The 13212-nt window shown below is 56.5% G+C and overlaps 1 protein-coding gene across 10 annotated transcripts in view; it reads left to right on the forward strand.

Moving 5' to 3' along the window:
- Positions 1-1016: 1016 nt before the first annotated feature.
- LOC101690214 (casein kinase I) overlaps positions 1017-13212 on the forward strand; it is a 33223-nt gene continuing 21027 nt past the window's right edge. For 3 of the 10 annotated variants that reach the window (XM_045083867.1, XM_045083870.1, XM_045083869.1), the window contains exon 1: positions 10339-10500. The gene's annotated coding sequence lies outside the window, so the exon portion shown is untranslated. Of the gene's footprint in view, positions 1036-3351; positions 3446-10337; positions 10501-10687; positions 10713-13212 lie in introns of those variants that run through there. The other 7 variants (XM_045083871.1, XM_045083873.1, XM_045083872.1 and 4 more) reach the window with 5 other exon arrangements.

The raw sequence follows: 13212 nt of genomic DNA on the forward strand, positions 1-13212 counted from the left end.
ACCCGGGTGTTGGACACCTAGACTAATCCCAATTTTCACCATTGTAAAGAACGTCACAATTAAAAAAAAAAAAAAAAAGCCAGAAGAATGCCACAGCGAGCATGTATTCTGAATGATTTCCTTGGATAGACAGATTTCCAGGAGTGGCATCCCTGGGTCCAAGGGCGCGCATGTATTTAAAGCTTTTGGATAGGTGAAGGCTGACCGCCTTTTCGAAGTGGTGCCCTTTCTTTTTGCCACGGCCAGAAGGCTGGCGTTTCCAACACGGAACTTTGCCAAAAATAAGCGATCCCAGATGATATAAAGTAGATGAAAACAGTGTTCTGACTCCAGGCATCAGATGCCAGATTACCTTTTCCCAAGCCCCAAGGGCTGGAATCACACTTTTAGGTCACTCCCCGCCCCTCCCCCCTCCCCCATTCCTGGTTTCTTTAGTAGAAGGGGTCAGAGGAAGGGTCCTAGGGAACCAGAGAGTGGGGTACAAAAGGAAGAAAAAATTTGGGGAATCCGAGGCTCCCTCCGTCCCTCGGACGTCATTCCTTGCCCCAGGTGATTTGAACCCGTAATCTGCGGACCCAACAGTCCTTTGTAAACCGGGGGTGGAAGTGGAAAGGTGGGGTTAGGGGGCAAGGGGGATCCCAGCTCTTTCCAGGCTTCTCCAAGGGACCCTCGCCGGGGGAAGGGTAGTACCTCCCCTTCCAGCCCGCCCACCCCCGAGGGCGCACTTGGAGGCTCCCTTGGGCCCGCGCTGCTGCTGGCTGGGGGTCCGCCCACGGGGGCGTGTGAGGGGGGAGGCATGCGGGTCGGGAGGAGTGTCCCCTGCGGCTCACTCCGCAAGCACGACAATCACGAGCGCCTGGGGGCCGGGAAGCCGAGGCGTGGCCGGGAAGCCGGGGGCGGGGCTGGGAGGGTGGCGTCACGGCCCCGCCCCCGACCGGCTCCCTCCTTCCTGCGCGGGGCGCCCTGGCCGAGTCCTTCACCTGAAGGGACAGGTGTGCTCATCTCGCATCTCCGAGGCCGGCCCGCGAGTGTCAGGTGAGCCCCAGCAGCTCGGGCGGCGGGGGTTGGGAGGAGGGTCCGGGATGGGGAGGGGTCCTCCGACGCGGAGGGGCAGCCTGCTCAAAGCAGGAGCTGGGCGTGGGTCTGTGGAGGTGCCGGTTGCTCCCCAAAACTCCTGCGAGGTCTCTTGGTTATGGTCACGTTGTACCGAAAACGGAGGCTTTGGAGGGATTTGAAGAAGAAACAGCAGGCTTCCAAATATTTCAACCGCAAATCTATCATTTTTTGGTACATGATAGCTTTTCTTCGTTGTAAAAGTAATATGCATGGGTTGACAGTTTGGCAAATGGGGAAAAATAGGAAAGAAATCACCCGTGGTACTAAGACACACGAAACAACTGCGAGTATTCCTGGTGTATTTTCTTTCCCAGTGTGGTCTCTGTGCATAATCATATTAATCTCATTTTATTATACTGTATTTACAATTTTTGTGTCTTGCTTTTCTCCTCTTAACATTGTGTCATAAGCATTTTCTCTGTTGTTATTAGTCAGCTGTGTGTGATCATTATTTTTAATGGCTGCATAATGTTACATTTGAGGGAGGGGCCGTAGTTGGGTGCCATTCTGAACACTTGGAGGAAGGATTTGAGGGGGAGACCGGGAGTTGTCATAGGAAAACATGGGCTCTGGGTCACACAAGCCAAGACCTCGGCCTCCAACACGGGGCTTCGAGAGAGGTCTTTGTGTCAGTTTCCACCAGGGAAACGGATCCACTCCCCAGAACGTTGTGAGGATTAAGTGAGCTAATTTATGTAGAACGCCTTCCCTACTGCTCTCACGGTTCTGGCAGGAAAAGGGTCCATGTGTTTGTGAGTTTGGAGGAGAGATTTGGGCCAGCTGAAGCTGCTGAGGGAGTAGAGAAAGAGCTGGGTACAGGAGGACTGGCTCCCCAGAATGGAGATGTCTCTGGGTCTGGGGTAGATGGGCTCACACCCACATCACTGTGGGAGCCAGGCCCAGACAGGTCCCTAAGGCAGGGCTGTGACCTCCAGGCCCCTAGAAGGGTTCAACGCTTGGGATAAGCTTCTAGAAGGGCTTTGGAAGAGAGAGGATCGGAAGAAAAGTAGGGGGAGAGGGTGAAGGGGGAGTTTAGTAATCAAACTCTTGTACAGATAAGGAAACTGAGGTTCCGAGGACAAGAGGTTTACTCAGGATATGCACAGGGAGCAGTAACAGAGTAGGTTCAGACCCTCGGGGACCTAACTCCTGCAGGGATCTCTACAGCTGAGACTCCCTGATACTAGGGGAAGGAGGAGGTCAAGGCTGAGTCACCAGCTGCACTCGTACCAGGCTAAGGTTAGCTGAGAGAAAACAGACGTCTCTGTTTTTTGAGCCTCCATTTCCTCATCTGTGAAATGGGATAATAACTCCCCACCTACCTACTGAGTACCCACGGCCAAGCCTGCCCATCACCAGGTAGCCAGGGCCTGCTTCCATTCTTAGGGCCTGTTCAGTCTCTGCTCATACACTCCTAAACAGTGGCCCCTTCGTCTTCATGGCCCCCTAGCCATCTTAGGGGTGGGGGTGGCGGTCTAGGTACCTGTTGGTGAGTGCCTGTGGCCCCATCTCAGTTAGGATAGGAAATTACATACTCCCCTGAGCTCCTGCTTCTAGCATCTGAGAAATTTTGTTCTGTGTTTCTAATTTGGCCTTCTTGTAAGGAAGGGCTCCTACAGCACTCTTTGGGCTGAATGAGAAAGGGTTTCCTGCCCTGGGGGAAGTTCCTAAATGCTAAACTCATCTTGTAGTGAGGGTCCTCCCTGTGACCCTCTGAGGCCACCTCTTTCTGCCTGGTCCATCACACCGGGACAGTAATAAGGACCTCATAGTCTCCCCTCGCCATTTTAGCCATCTCGGACTTAATGCTGGTCCCTTATTCTGGGTCCTGGGCCTCCTATGGTAGATGTGGTCCCAAAGAGCTCGGCCTACCACAAGGAAGGCCAGGCCAGGCCCGGCTCTACTCCCTGTGACTGAGGGGGTAATAACATTCAGGTACCAGAATCTGGGCTGTCTCTTGTGGCGGTCTCCTCCACCCCTACCTCTCAAGTGAGAGCTCCTTGCCGGGGTCCTCCAACGCTGATGTAAACTGCGGCGGCGCGCCCCTTCTGTGAGAATATTTTTGAGCGCGTATTTTGTATGCAAATGTATATATATTTGTTTAAAACTTGGGTATAGATGTTCTGCTGGGCTAACGTGTGTGTTATAAAACATACATTAAGATAGAACATTTAGAAAGCCAAGATTAAAAACTGGATAAGAATGCAAATTCTGATCTCTCTTCCCACACCCCAGTGGAGCACTCCGTGAATTTCCTGGGGTGCCGGGATCTACTTTGGAAACAGCTACCATAGCGGCCACCAGAATCCCCTGGATGCTTTCAGAGTGGGTGAGTGGATTCGTGGTGTCCTGAAGAGCAAAGCGGGGGGGGGGGCATTCAGTGGGGACCTCAGATGCATGGGCACATTCCTTTGGCATGCACGGAGGGAGACAAAAGCGGATTGGGGTACAGGCTGTGAGGCAGGGTGAGGCCCCTGGGTGGGTCTGGGAAGGGTGAATTGGAGTCCTTTGTAACCTTTGCGAACATTAGATCATGTTCTGGTAAACTCTCCCAGCCTCAGGCTCCTACCTGTAAAACAGGTGGGGTGATCCCCGGTTCATGGGATTGCTGTAGAGAAGTCAACAAGAGCCCGTGGCAGGTGCCCCTTGCGGGGTCCAATAAATGCGCGTTTGCTTGTTTTCTCCTTCTTCTTATCTTCTATGTGCAAAACGCCACGCTGTTGTGAGCAAAGCCAGTGGACGAGTCCCCTAGTTGGCAGCTTGGGATTAAAGACCCTGTCTGCTTCCACCTTCCTCATCAGCCGTGGGAGATCCTGGGTGCCAATGGACTCGTCTCCCCACGGGGGTGGGGGGCCACCTTCAAATGTCTGCGTTTATTCTCATAGCCTTGGCTCGGGCTGTTCCTCTCCATCCTCCAAATCTACCCACCTTCCAGCCCCTCGTCCTTCGGCCGCCCCCAATGGTAACTCCCCACTTTCCCAATGGAAGGGACATGGTGTGCAGTCTGGCAAGAAGGGGTCTCGGGGACTCATCTAGATGTTGTATCTGTGTAGCACTTGGTCTCAAGTTAAGAACTCCCTGATGGTGCATTTCACAGGCCACCCTGGGTGGAGGGTGAGGGGCAGCTCAGCGCCCTCTTGGTGCCTCCGCTGATGCCAGGCCACAGGGACCTGGCCTGTGGTGCTCTCCATCTAGCAGGTTCTCTCTGCAATCTGGAGTCCATCTTTCTTTCTCGTGCTCACGCAGCCGGTCCAGGCAGATTGTCAGCATGAGGCGAGCAGGGCTCAGCCTGGCTCTCTCAGGCCCGGTGAGGGTGGGCATCAGGAAATGTTTGTGGACAGACGTGTGACACAGTGAGATGATGAATCGCGCCAGCTATGCTGACTTGAGAAGTGTTGCTGTGGGAATTGGGATTATTAGCCGTGGCAATCATCGTAATTCCCGTGGCCCAGTTAATGAGTGGCTGTGTGTCCTGGAGATGAGATTCCTTGGATTCCCAGAGGATGGAGGGAGCGCGTTTTGGAGAGAATTGGCAGTGGCGCAAACGGCAAGCTTGGGTCGCGCCGAGGGGCATCGAGGGGACAAGCCAAGCTGAAGGAAGGATGCCGGTGGGAGGTGGGCAGAGGTGAAGGCACTGGCCCTTGGGTGATGCTGGGGTGTTCCAGTGCTCCCTGAACCTGTGCCTTTAGAGATGGGTGGTCTGAGAGTTGAGTCCCCAGTGAAGACCAGCAGCACAAGGGATACCCAGAGGGGTTTTCCCCAGTGGAGGGGAGAGGGCCAAGAACCCACCGTAAGCGGTGGACGGGGTAGGGAGGACCCACGGCATAAGTAAGGCCTGTGTCTGAGAGAAGGCTGTCTGGCACCATCGGGCCCAGGGATGGAAAGTGCCAGGCCCTTGCCTCCACCCCTACGACCACACACCCATGGCAGAATTTGCTCATTGCTCAAGTATTTATGGGGCACCCATTACCAATTGGACACTCACAGGAGCACCTATAAGAGGATTTCTCTCTCTTGGAGCTTATGTTCAAGAGCATTAAAAATAAACAAGTTGATGTGTTCAGCCCATAGTAAGTGCCATAAAGAAAATAAGGCAGGGTGATCTGGTAGAAAGAGGCAGAGGGGAAGGGGGCCTGCTTAAGATGGTGTGGTCAGGGCACCCGGTTGGCTCTTGATCTTGGGTTGTGAGTTTAAGCCCCATGTTGGGCATGGAGCTTACCTAAAAAAAAAAAAGAAGAAGAAAAAAAAAAGATTGTGTGATCAAAGGAGGCCTCTCTGAGGAGGTGACTTCTGAGCTGTGACTTGAATACAATCAAGCTGTTGAAGGCAGCCAATGACGTCTGCAGGGAGATAATTCTAGGCAGAAAGAATGGCACGTGCAAAGGCCCTGAGCTATGATGAAATGAAGGAAGAAACGAAAAAAGGTAGTTTGAGATGAGGCCTGAGAAGCAGGTAAGGGTCCGATCATAGCAGGCCTGGGAAAGAACATGGATTTCCCACTAAAGACAGAGGGAGCCTTTGGTGCATTTTCAGTAGTCAAGTGCTCTGATCTCACAGGTAACAAACCGCTACAGTATCTATGTGAAAGATACATGTGGTGAGAGGTGGCTGGACTCAGAATATAGCTGGGCGGTGGAGCTAATGGGATGTGTACAATGTTTCAAACATGGGCGAGGGTAACCAGGGAGAAAACCCTTTCCTACTGATCCCAGATGTGGGTGACCTCAGGGTCTTTCTCATCAGGGAGCCCCAGATGTGGAGTGTAAGAGGACCTTCCCCATCCAGTCTAGCCTTTAGTTTATAGATGGGGAGACAGAAGAAAGAGCCTTAGAGATTTCCTTGTCCGGCCCCCCAGAAAGGGGATGTGAATTCTCCAAGTTCCCGCTGAAATTCACAGGCTGAGCTGGGACTCAAATGTGGGCTTCCTGGCCCCTGGTCCAGGCCTCTCGCCACCCCACCCTGCTGCATCTCCACCAAACATGGAGGAGGGAGGAACCACTGCCTAGAGAATGACCAGGCGAGGCAATGTGGTGAGGTCACCAGGAGAAGTGTCTAAAGGCAGTGGAGACTGCAGAGGCCTGGGCCAAGGTGCTGATTGGAGACAGGGCACTGCCCTGTGAGCAGTCAGAGGTGGGTGGAACATTATGGAAGGGTCCGAGGGCAAGCTGCCAAGGGCTCGCTGGGCGAGAAGAATGCACCAGGGCAGCATTTTCAGGCTGGCAGGCTTGAGGAGGACGTCTTGGGGGCAGAGCCTGTGGTGGGCCACCAACCCTCAGGGGTCTTGGGAGAGACACGAGTAGCCACCAAGAATAAGAAGCCTGAGAAACTTCCTGCAGGAGCATCCTAAAGCCAAGGCCAGAAGTGAAGACGGAGGGTGGGCCCGCCGCCTGGGTTTGCCCACCTCCACCCAGAAGGGGAAGAGAAAGGCAAGGAAAAAAGCAGCTGGAGCCCCAGCCCGAGGTGCTGGAAGTCCAAGGCAGGGGGCCCAAATTCCACTCCCTGCTGGCTCCTAGAAACTTGTCATTTTCCTCTTCCTCAGGGCTGCTTTTGGGCTCAGTTGTTTTGGTGCGTGATCCTCTGTTCTATCCCCATTGGACAAATGAGGCTCAGAGAGTGTAAGGAACTTTCCTAGGGTCACACAGCTAAAAAGGGGCAAAGTCAGCATTGGAAGCTGGCTTCTCAGCCACAGTGGGCTCCTGTCTTGGGCTCTCTTGGTGACTCTGAGCAAGGCTTCCTGGGTCACAAATGTCCACTGTAAAATGATTGGGGCTCAGGAGCCTGAAGGAGGGGCGGTGGACTCATTCTGGAACTGTGTTCTCCACTAGCCTGGGAGAAGTGGTTGGGGCACAGGCTCTGCCAGGCCACTCCCTCTCCACTTCCTCTGCTGAGCGTAGATATGACAGTTGGATGAGTCGGTACAAGTAATGTGTCTTGTAGAGGCCCCGGCACACAGTAGGTGCTCAATAAATGTAGCTCTTAATGTTTTGTCAGAGAGAGTGACCCCCAAACAGCAGCAACTCCCTGCCTTTGTACAGCTTATAATCTGCTAGGGGCCTCACACACACACACACACACACACACACACACACACAAACACACACACTTCAAACAAGTACCATGTAGAACATGTTATTTAGAGAGAAATGACAGTAAAAAAAAAATGAAGCAGCAGGAGTGGAGGGGTGGAGAGGAGAGGCAGTGCCCTAGTGGGGTTGGATCTTAAATCAGGAAGACCAGAAGGCCTCCCAGTGAAGGGGATAAGAGCCAAGGCCTCGGAGAGGTGAGTGAATGAGCCATGCAGCTCTCTGAGGGAAAAGCATCCCAGGCAGCAGGAACTGCCAGGGCTAAGGCCTGTCTAGGGCCATTTGAAGGACCATCCTGATGTTTAATAAACCCAGGATGCTCAGGGGCAAGACTCAGCTGCAGATCCCTTTGGGAGGACCGAAAGCTTCCTCCCCATCTCTGATTTCTTCTGCACTATCATCATTAATTCGAGATTTCCCCAGGCCAGTGCTCCAGGGGCTGCGGGTGGGGGAGTGGGAGGGCAGCAGGTAGGTTGTGTGCCAAAAAAAATGAGTCCAAAGTGCCACGTTGGAGGTATGCCGGGGAGTCTCTCCTTCTGCAGAGCGGCTGGACTCCAGGGTGGGACCCAGGTGAGCTGGGACTCCACTGACGCCCATTGTTCCGGGCTGAGTGCATCTTCTAGGTGAGTGAGTGGGTGTGCAGGGAGCAGAACGGGGATGAACTCAGGCTGGCCACACCCTTGGGCCTTCACTGTTGGGAGTTAAGCCTCAGGAAGAATAACTGGGAACCTAGAACGAAGAGAGAAGTCAGGCCCAGAGGTTGCTAGAACTCCGTAAGATTTCTTTCCCTTTGGAATCGCTCTAGTCCTCTTCTGGGTTTTCTCGTCTCTCAGTTTCTCCTTAGAGCTGAGCTGCAAAGCTTTTTAGAAGTACCTCAGGGGGCGCCTGGGTGGCTCAGTGGGTTAAGGCCTCTGCCTTCGGCTCAGGTTATGATCGCAGGGTCCTGGGATCGAGCCCCGCATCGGGCTCTCTGCTCAGCAGGGAGCCTGCTTCCTCCTCTCTCTGACTGCCTCTCTGCCTACTTGTGATCTGTCTGTCAAATAAATAAAATCTTAAAAAAAAAAAATAAGAAGTACCTCCGGGGCTGGTCTTCTAGGGGAGTAGGAGGGAGAACTCAGGCCCACAACCCAGGTAATCAGGGGCAGGGTGTGGGAGCATTCTTCCAAGGGAGACAGCGGGTAGTGACAGCAGGAGAGAGCCTGGGAGCAGGCCTTAGGGAACCAGTAGATGCCAGAGCTAAGTGGTGCCAGTCCCTTCCTGGAGAGGGAAGCCATCACTGGGCAGCAGGGCTTGGGTTGATGGTGGGGTGATGAGGATAGAGGACACAGGGGTGCATTCCATGCCTGCCTAGGCCTGGACACCTTGTCTGACTTTAGGAGAACTTGGAGCCACCCAGAGGGCTGGCATCCCTGGATGTTGGAAGCAGAGCAGCAGGATGCAGGGTTGGGGAGAATGCGATGAAAACAGATGACAGAGGGCTGGGCACTGGTGATGGCTGGCTTCTAGGACAGGGTCATACTTGGGCACCTCCAGGGGATAAAGGAAATCATAACAATGGGTACAACAAGCTCATGGGAGGAACGAGGTCGGTGGCTGCTGCCCAGGCCAGCTGAGTGTGGCCACAGCCGGGTCGGTGTGAGTTCAGACCCAGTGTTGCCTGTTCTCCTGGGGCTTCAAGGGAAGTACGGAATACAGACCTATAGTATGAAATCGGTGCATTTGAAACATTGGTTATCAATTAATAAAGCAGTATAAATAACAAAAACACCACGCAGGTCAAGCAAAACCCACCACCTTGGCTGGTGAACCCCTGCTCTGGCAAAGAGGGCACTGAGACCAGGTTCTGGCCCGGGCCAACTATCTGTGGGGTCCTGGGCAAACCCCTCCCCTCTCTGGGCCCCAGTTTCCTGATCTGGAAGAGAAGAGGCGCCTGATCTGTGGGGTCCCACCAGTTTGGACAGGGTGTGACTAAGTCCCTCAGGCTCTAGGGAAGATGTGGTTATTAGGGAAGTGACTCTTCCCGGGAACCATGCTTCCTGGACTGGCTGCAGCGCGCTCTGGTATTTCGTGTTTCCACCACCACAACCATGTGTGGGGATGGACGTGTGTCATAATTTGGAGCTTTGTATGGCCCAGTGTCAATATCATCGTTTTAATAACTTTGCCCTGGAACCTTTCATTGGCTACCCTGGAAGTTGGTGAGAAGCCGTAATTAATTCTCCCAGTGACCTGGGGAGCCAGGGGTCTCCTTCCTGATTTTGCAGATGTGAAAAGCCAAGGCCAGAGTTGGCAGGTGCCTTAGCTAACCCTGCACTGCCAGGGACCCTGACTCCATGTTAGTTCCCTGGCAGTGTGCCAGTTTCCTCACTGAACCAGTGAGACCAGGATCAGGGTTTGTACTGGTCACAGTCTGGGCTGCTGGAAGAGCTGGGAGTGTCCCTTCTATGGGGTGAGGGACCCGTGGGGTGGTGAGGGTAGCTGAGCCCTGGTTACCTCCCTGGGTCTTTTGTCACCTGGGCGCTCTCTGTCTCCTGCTGTCCTGTCCAATCATTGACCTCTGTTCTCTGTAGTACTCAGAGCCCCCAACTCCTCAGACATTCTTTTTTTGCTGTGGCCTTCGCAGGGGCTACTGCTTTGGTTTGAGAGGAGAGAGAACGGGAGAAGAAGAGGCTTTGGGATCTAGAAAATCCCGGCTTTTTGTGCAGCGCCTCCTCCCCACCCCCACCCAGCTTTTTCTACCTGTGCCCCAGACCTGATCAGGGTGTCGGTGGCCGTGTGTGTTCCCCGGCCCCACACGTAAGACCGCGTTCCTGCAAGGCGCCCCTCGCCCCGCGGCGGGGGCGGGGATGGCTAAACCATGTTTCCCGGCCGAGCGCTCCCCCCACCCCCACGTCCCCGGGAGCCGAGGCGCGGGCCCTTTAAATCCTCCGGGGCGGCGGCGGCGGGCCGGGGATGACATCAGCGGTCGGGCCCGGGGCTCAATGGGAGCCGGCGGGCGCGCGCCGGCCGGGAGCGCGCGAGCCGGCGGCGGGGGCGGGCGGGCAGGAGGGCCCGGAGGAGGGAGGCGGCGGCGGCGGCGGCGGCGGCGAGAACCCAGAGCCCGAGCCCGAGCCCGAGCCCGGCCGGGGCCCAGCGGAGCGCGGCGGCGGCGGCGGCGGCGGCGGCTGGCGGCGGCGGCTGGGCCGGGAGAGGCTGGCGCGCCGGGCGGCTCCGCGAATCCTCCGGCATCCGCCCCGGCGGGCCGCCCCCGCCCGCGGCAGCCCCCCGAGCAGCGGCCCGGCACCGGAGCCTTCCCGGCGGGGTAAATATTGGGGGGCCGCGGGCCCGCGGAGGGGCGCAAACCCGGGGGGAAACGGGGCTCCCTCCGCCTCTTTGTTTTTGCGCGAGAGGGAGGGGAGGGGAGGGCGGACACACGCGCGTTCGCACTCGGGTACGGGGCGGGGGGTGCAGCCCGGGCGCCGCCCGCTCGGCCCGGCGAGGACAAAGGCGCGGCTGGGGACGAGGAGGAGGAGGGTGACTATTATTTTGCAGGCTTCGCCGGGGGAGCCCCCCCACCCAGTCCGGCCCGCCTCCCCCTCCCCCAGCTGGACCCTTCAAGGCCCCAGCCGGCCGAGAGGCCACCCCGGGGGCTGTAACTGGGGGACGCTGCGGGAAGGGGGGCGTCCAGGCCCGGGGCGCCGGGGGCACCCGAGACTGTTGATACTGTTGACTCGGGCTTCCCGGCCAGACCCTGGGCTTGTGTGTGTTTCGCCGGACAATCAGCGGCGCCTTCCCCCTTCTGTCCTGGCTGGGGACCTAGGGGTCAGCGAGGCTGCTCCCGCACAGTGGATGGGGGCGCTCGGGGGCGCGTGGAGGGGCCCCCCGACGTGCTGGGCTGTGTGGTCACCCAGCCACCGATTCTGTTTTCCTTTGTGGAGAGAAAGAAAGGAGTGGGGGTTATGTATCAGCTCGGATTCTCCCATTTCTGCTCGTGAGAAATCCGTGTTTGGCGAGTCTCTGTGGCACATGAAACTATGTTCGTGGCCGGGTTAGCTCTAGAGAGAGGATCCCCGAGCCCCTCTTCACGCCCAGACTCCAAGTGGGGTGAGCCCCCTCCCCAACTTTGCCCTGAGTTCTACATATGTTCCTCTTGGCACAGCCTTCCGCGGAGAGAAGGATTCGGGGGAGAAGGGAAGGGGGTCCGGAGTGCCTGAAGTTGCGCCCAGCTGATGCCCGGGCTTGGGGCTCCTTTGCCTTCCTGTCTAGAATGTCCCTCCAATTTCTACTTTAATGGTCCAGTGATGAGGGCCCTGGCTGGGGGTGAGGGGGTGTCAGAGAGTAAGAAACCTGCCTATGCGCTCTGCTGTTCGATAGTTTGTGTAATTTGTTTAAAGCTGAAACTCCGGGTTTGCATCTGCCCTTTTTTTTTTTTTTTTTTCACTTCTTTTATTCCAACCCCCCCCTCCCCCACACACACCCCATGGGAGAAGCGGCAAAGAACTGGGAAGCTTCTCCTTTTCCCGACTGGATCCTTTTTCCTCTCCTCTGGGAGGGTTTTTAGGGGATAGGGCTGGGACCGTGTAGACTCTCCCTGGGGGCCCGCCCCCCCCTTGGTCTGGGAGACTAGCACCCAGCAGTGGTTTCCGGCAGGGCTGGTTGTTTGCACCCTCTCTTCTCCCCTTCTCTGCCCACAGCCCGGTGAGTGGGGAGGGGCTGGGGGTCATGTGCAGTGTATTTATGTAAGGCACCCAGACGGAGGGCGCGGGTATTTATATAATCCGGCGTGGGTATTTATGTAATATAGGATGCGGGTATATTTATGTTCCTTTCCTAACCTGCGGCTTTCCCGGCTGCCATGTGTGGTCTCCGAATTGGCGTTGGCGGAAAACGGAGGGAGGGGGGGCAGTGTTTGTGTATGTACACATCCTCGACACCCCCCCTTCCTCTCTCCCTAGCCCCCCCCCCCACCGCCCCACTGTGGGGCCCCTGGTGTGTGTTGGCTTTTCTTTCTTCCTTTGGAGTGTACACACAGGTCACTGTGTATGTGAAATGTGTGGCATGTGAGTTTTCTGCAAATGTGGAGTGCGTTCCACTGGCGGCCACCGGCCAGACGTGTGGGCAGAGGCCCTTGGTTGAGAGCCCAGAGTTTGGCTGGCCTGGGGTGGAGGCTGCTTCCTTGTGGTCCTCAGTGAAGGGCTTGTGGCTGCTCCGCTGGGAGTTAGGTCCTGGGGCGAGAGGTGTCTCTTGGGCAGGAGCTGGTGGCTTCTTGCCTCTGCTGGGGGCAAGAGCTCCAGCCTGGCCATCTTCGTTTGCATCTCCCCTCCCAGCTGGGTCTGGCTTTGGGGATAGCCCTGGGCATGGGGAAGGGACCCGCTGCCGTGCCTCGTGCAGCTCCTTCTCCATCGTCCTGCTTTGCTTCCCAGCCCTGGCAGGAAGTAAGTCCTGTATGTGTCAGGTGGGGGCAGCGGGAACCCTGTCTGGGTTCCAGGTGAGGACACTCTGCCACTGGGGAGCAGGGGGCAGGTGATGTGGCCTCTCTAGGCCTGAGTTCCCTGTCTGTAGAGGGAGGCCCCTGCTCTAGACATTCTGAGATCTTAGGGATCCCCCATCCTTTTCCTGTTCCATAGCCACCGTCCTCTGTCCCCTAAGTGTAGAAACCGGCTCCTGGCCTTTGAGTTCCCCTTTCTGCGGGCCAGGACCTCAGAGGGCAGAGGTCTCTACCAGGGTGGCCCCTGATGTCGCATGAGCTTGGGCACCCAGGGTGGGGCATGGGAAGGAGAGGAGCCGCTCCGATCAGACCTCTCCGTCCACCCCAGAGCCTGGTGGCTAAAAACCTGGCCATGGTCCCCTCAGTTGCTCTTTGGGGCTCTCTAAGGAGACCCTCCTTCTAGTCTTGAAGAAAGCCCGCCCCAAACTGTCCATTCAAGGAAAAAGCGTGTGGAGAGCCCTGTGCTCGGTGTCGTGAGGTCCAGAGGGGGAGGTGGCTGGCTGCTCTGAGGCTGCCCTCTGAGCTGGAGAGGAGGCCTCTCTCTCA

The sequence above is a fragment of the Mustela putorius genome, unplaced genomic scaffold (assembly GCF_011764305.1).
Source record: "Mustela putorius furo isolate JIRA1106 unplaced genomic scaffold, ASM1176430v1.1 tig00000738_pilon_pilon_pilon, whole genome shotgun sequence".
In the NCBI taxonomy this organism is placed as follows: domain Eukaryota; kingdom Metazoa; phylum Chordata; class Mammalia; order Carnivora; family Mustelidae; genus Mustela; species Mustela putorius.